The following is a 6,000-nucleotide window of genomic DNA, read 5'->3' on the forward strand; positions in this document are numbered from 1 at the left end:
ACTTTCAAGACAAACAAGAACATTAATTTTGAGTTCTAACCTAAACCAAATGCCACAAAGGGAGTTGCATGGGCAAAGCTCACATGCTCCTGTGCAGATATAAATCAAGACTCATGTATCCTCCGATATAATTTTTAGACAATAACGTTTCTAAAACTTTCTACCCTAAATGGTTTGCAAAGCCAAATGCTGCTTAAGGGGAGTCCGTTTGGGTTTTACCAAAGCGCAGCCTGATGTTAACAGAACATGAAGTGTGTCATGATCTGTACATTTCAAGTATCTTTCTGGAGAGCTGCTACATAAGCCCTCAGTCATCAGCATCCTATATGTAGCTTTACAATCAACTGTTTGAATTACTATTTCTACTTCTGTGTAATTTATACCATATATTGGCCTGCATTCACTATGGAAAGAATTCTAGAAAGCATTTCAAAGAAAAGAAAAACCAAACTTATTTTAAAGCACAATCTTTTTATCAGTACTGCAATATTTTAACACAATTCCAGTAAAATTACCACAGCACTAAATGCCATGCAAGCAGAAGTCTTGCATGAAATCTACATTTAAAGTCTCCTCTCAGGCATTTGGCATTTCTTCCCCTTTTGCTACACAATTTAAGTTTTCATTTTTATATATAATTTGCCACTCAAGCTAGAGTATTTTTAAATACAACCTTCTGGATGTGAATCAAGGCACAGGTCGCTTACTGACTCCCTCTCCCAGCGAGCCAAGATCCCAGGCTACGTTCAAACACTCCCCAGATGCGACTCCCTGCAGGAACAGTCCTGACCCAAACCACCCTGTTTGTCCAGCATTTGGACCCCTGAGGTTCTTTTTATGCAAATCTTTCCTCACTCTTGAGGCTGCTGTCTGGCAGCCCGTGTGTGTGCCAGTCAAGTGCCTGCCGGCCCAGCTGAGCTGCCATCCTGTCTTGTCATGTATCTTCTCAGTAACTATCTCGTGCATCTACCAGTAACTCCCACAACCTTCTTGTATTACCTATAACAAACTCCATCTTCTTTAATCCTCCCATACTTCCGTCACCAAACAATCCCTTTAAAACCTCAAGCAATAGCTCCATGTTTCACATGTGCTTTCCAATACTCCTTGAGAGAAACTCTCACTGTTTTTTGGTAGAGGCAGACTTGAAGACTCCACCCGCCCCAACAGTTAAGGTAGCACGACCTCCTTTGTAGCATCCATCATAAACCATCCATCTAATCCCATCTAAATCATAAAGCATACATTAGTAGGTGGCTTAACATTTAATTCCTACATTCATTTGATGTATGTTTGTGAGCAATAGATATCTCATTGTGGTTTTTTGCATACTAATTGCCAATTTCATTAGTTAAAAGAGAATAAAAACCTTAGGGAGAGGAAGAGAATACACAACTAGAACTGACCATAAATCCAGATAAAAGCCAAACTTAAGACCACATTAATTCATCTTTCAGGCAATAAAACACAGATACACTTAAGATACAAGCCTTTTATAACAAATAAATAAATTAAAAATATAATCTGCAACTTCAGCAGAAAAAGCACCCAGTAAAATTCAACCAAAGTTTAGTTTCAAAGGTCTCCTATGAGATTTTGAAAATGAACAAAGACCTACATAAGAAACCTCACAGGATGCTTAATGTACACTCTATTGTAAAACCACTGCAGAAAGCAAATTCCATGGGGGAGAGTACTTTTGCACACCCTGAAGCATTGCCTTTTGTGTGCATTAATTCCAAGATGCCCACTTTTTAAACTAAAAAAAAAAGCTGAAAAGACAAATGAAGGCTGACAGAGGAAAGCAAGCTCACCATTATGAAAGGGAAACAATATCACTAAATGCCTGAAGTCCAAGCAGAGGTGCACCTATGTGTGAGTTCACAGGTACAGACACAGGGGTCAGTTACACCAATGCAGCTTTATAGCTCTGTTGTTGTCAGACCTTCACATGAGACCCTGCTATTCCTCAATATTTTGGGGTTTTTGCAGAACGGGGAGCTCATATGTATTGAATCTTATAAAAATTAATGTTTCAGCACTACTGAGTTTACATAAAATATTTAAGAGACTACAATTAAAAGCCATTAGAGAGAGGAGCATATGTGTTTTAACCATGTGCGCTACTTTTAGTTACCTTTTTCAGAAGATTAAAATTAAGCAGCTTTTGCTTTCATCCCACTCACACCCTCCCACTACAAATTCTGTCTGAACTAATCCTCCTTCCACAGACGTCAAAACAGGGCATAAGTATTACAGCTACTTACTGCCAAAATGTGTTCATTTAATATCCCATTACTATTGTAATACTGGCACAATAACTTATTATATGTGACAGCTTTTGCAGTTAGTCAAGGATAGAGCCACTTAATCTGTAGTCTTTCCATCAACATGAAACTACATTTGTAAGATTTGTAAAAGAGAAAATTTAAGGTCTGAACCAGATGCTCATCTCAGACCACAGTGCCAGACAAAATAAAGGCTTATAAGGTCATCACACATACTCTTCCAACCCTGTCATTTCCATTGTCCCAGCCTTTATGTAAAGTGATCTGTCCAGAAATTCAGGTTACAGTATTACAAATACATTGTTTAATCCCTTACATCCTAGCGTGTATATATATATATATTTTTTTTTTAAATACTTTCACATATTGTAATATTGTTTTTAAGTGCAACGTTCTGCATGAAGGCCATGACAACCTCCATGTCAGAACACATTTCCAATGAAAAGTCCATGCTCATCAAAAGGTTCAGCATTACTCTTCAGGAACCTGCCATGCAGAAATACACTAAGAAGTCTGTTCAAGGCTCTAAAAATATTCAGATTAAACTATATACAATGAAAGGGACTGCTATCAGCTACACTAAGGATAACAGACATCAAAAGAAAAAAAAAAAAAGAGCAATTCAAGTAAGTTACTCCACTCCAGCCACAGTATTTCAGCCAACAATAGATGACAAAGTGTCAGTCCAGTAGAGAAGCAGAGCAGCTCCGCAACAGCGCTGTTCTCTCTGCCAGCCAAGGCTGATAAACACCACGTCTGTCACCACAGAGGCTCTGAGGGACTGAAGAGCCCATTTGGGGCTCTCGCCGTGCACGATGCGTGCACCCCCGCCCCCACGCCGGACTGCACGGACCGCTCACACACACCGGAGCAAGCCCGTGAGTACCAAGCCCCGGGCGCGTGCCCGCGGGTACCATGCTGCAGGTGAAGTTCCTCCCGCCGAGGCCTCACGGAGCGGCCAGGCTGGGTGCGGGGCAGTTCGCCGCCCGCCGAGCCCTCCCGCCTGGCCGCTTCAGCCAACGCGGCCGAGACCGCCGCTGCCCCGGGTCTCCCCGGTGCGCCGGGCAGGCGGGAGCGCACGGACCTTTCCCGGCCTTCGAAACAGCCTCTCCCGCCGCGCCGTAAACACCCGGGCCGCACCCCGTCCCTCCCCGGGCGTCGACAGCGACCGCCCGCCGGAGCCGCCGAGTATTTAACGGCGGGAGGGAAGCGCCGCGGATCCAGCCGGGTCGCGCTGGGGCACCAGCCCGAGCGCTCCCCGGCAGCGCAAACAGAGCGCCCTCCCGCCTGCCCGGCCGGGGGGACACCCCCGCCCGCCGCACCCCTTTACCTGCCCTACCGCGCTCAGCACCTCCGCCGGGCCGGGGCCACTGCCCGCCGCCACGCCACGGCTCCGGCTCGGCAGCTCGCCGAGCGCCCGAGTCCCGCCAGCACCGCCCCCGAGCGGCCGCCCCGCCCGGCCGTAACTGCCGCCCCGCGGGGCGGTGCTGCCCCCGGCCCGGCCCGCGCCGCCGCTCCCCGCCCCGGTACGGAACGGGCTGCCCGGTCCCCCCTTCCCGCAGCCAGGCCCGGGGAGCGGGGGCAGAGCTCGCTCGCTGTTGCCCGCGGCACATGCGGTCCCCGGGCGGGTTCACCCCCTGCCGACCGCTGCTTTCCTAACCGCAGTTGTGGGAGACCAGCGAGAGACTCCGTGACCAACAGCGGGCATCGTGTCCGAGCTCCCCACATCAGAGTCCCGCTTTTCACCTTCCTGCTCCTTCCAGCCTTGGAGTGGGTGGCCAGCAGTTCCCCGCGTATACTGGGAAGTACAGCTGGAAGTTGTCATAGCCCTTCGTAAAAGATGTCAATTTCAAGTCCTTGCCAAAGACGAAATCTACAAATTTCAATTTTAAAAGGATAAAATAATCATATTCCTTTCTATAGCTGGTGCAAGTGAAGTAATTTCAAATCCTGGCAAATCATTTGCCAGGATTTGTTGCCAACAAAGAAGCTCTCAGCTCATCAGCTTTTCCCCTCATAGAAGCTGGATACTTCTGCCAGCTTCTAACTGTGTTGTCATGCTGCTCTACCAGCGAAGCGACTTCTCTGCATGGCCTCTACTCTCTGGTCACGGTGACCGGTGGTCACTGCCCTGTAAATAGCAGCATGAAGCCAAATTTGCTTGCTTGGATACTGCCCAGCCACAGAGCCAACATATCCAGTAAAACGGTTGGGTATGTTTTTCTACTTAGACTGGTACGATTTCACCTGTGAACATGCTCAGGTCCTCCATCTTCTTTCCTTTAGGGATAAGAAGTAGGAATTAATCTAGTTTTAACCAATGGACCACAGAGCAGCATGGAAAACAGTCATCCAGCTGCCAGTCAGAAGACTGGAGCCTTTATCGACTGCTGCTCTTGACAAACCATACCCAGAGATGCTCGGCAGCACGGCGCCTGGCCTGGCGAATGGCAGCTGCACATCAAATACACAGCCACCAGCATCATATCAGATTAGAGCTAATCCATCATAATGGTTTTCTTATTTCTTAGAAAATCAGTGCTGAACATCTGAAAAAGCATGGTTTGCAGGAGAGTAGACAAACTATGGGATGCTAGATGTGGATCAGTGGGACTTCTGTCTGCCCTTTGCTACATCACTTCAGGGCATTTTAAGATTGCATAATGCCCAACATTAGCTTAAAGAAATCTGGCCTTGCCCTATCCAGAATGCAGAATACCTACTTTACAGAAAAATTGTCTTCATATAGAAAAAAAAAAAATAATTTACCATGATAGTAAATGCTTGCCAGGGCAGTTACGTTCCACCTGCATCCAGAACAAAGTACAATTCACAAAGGATTTGGGATTCAAGAACCATCAATCTGTTCTCCATGTAATAAAAGGATTTCATTCTCTTCATAGAATGTTTTTGCTTTGGAGAATAAAGTTGTCTATGTGACAAAAGAAATCAACTTTGTTAAAGTCGTGATATTTATAATACAAAAGACTATGTACTCAAAACTTGTTAGTAGCCTGAAAATTTCTCTGCAGATTTGAAAGATGAAATTAGTGGAGACCAACAGAATACTTGCAGGGCAGAGCAACTGCAACAGCTGTCTTTGGAGAAGACTTGGAGTTATGCAGAGTCTCACCACATCACCTCACTTGATATTTTTGTCAATTGGATCCGTCTCCTATACACACCATTACAAATCCAATGGCCTTCTCATAGTGCTAGCACTGCTTTGTATCATCAGAATTTGCTCTTCCAGCAAGTATTGGAGGGGTGTCCTTACTGTAGAGTGAGTCAGCTATGAACTAACAAAAATCTTGTTGCATGAACCAAACATTAGGCCTGAGCATGTGCAGATGCTAAAGCTCTTAAGCTTGCTCACAAACATCCACTGGCTGCTACTGAGAAAATCTACAGTTACATGTGGTCAAAACACTGTAGCAGTCCTCTGTCTGACCTCCATCCCAAGAAGTAAACTGGCAATCTGCATTTTAGAGGACAGATCACGGTGAAACACAGCCCTGTCACCCAGGGAGGACAGTTCTAATGTTATGGTTTACCTAGATTTCTGAGCTCCTGGTCTTAATTCTACTTTTTTTTTTTTTTTAAGAATTACATATATTTAATCTGTTAGGTGTTTATTTTAATCTCTCCATTTCTAGCCACTGAGTCACAACAACAACACATTCTTCTGTTTGCCAGAGTTTCTGAATCAGAG

At 45.5% G+C, this 6,000-nt stretch overlaps 1 protein-coding gene across 1 annotated transcript in view; it reads right to left on the reverse strand.

Moving 5' to 3' along the window:
• PXYLP1 (2-phosphoxylose phosphatase 1) overlaps positions 1–3,745 on the reverse strand; it is a 49,661-nt gene extending 45,916 nt beyond the window's left edge. The window contains exon 1 of the mRNA XM_082055868.1: positions 3,619–3,745. The gene's annotated coding sequence lies outside the window, so the exon portion shown is untranslated. The remainder of the gene's footprint in view (positions 1–3,618) is intronic.
• Positions 3,746–6,000: the final 2,255 nt, after the last annotated feature.

Source organism: Streptopelia decaocto, assembly GCF_964273445.1.
Source record: "Streptopelia decaocto genome assembly, chromosome: 6".
Lineage (NCBI taxonomy): Eukaryota > Metazoa > Chordata > Aves > Columbiformes > Columbidae > Streptopelia > Streptopelia decaocto.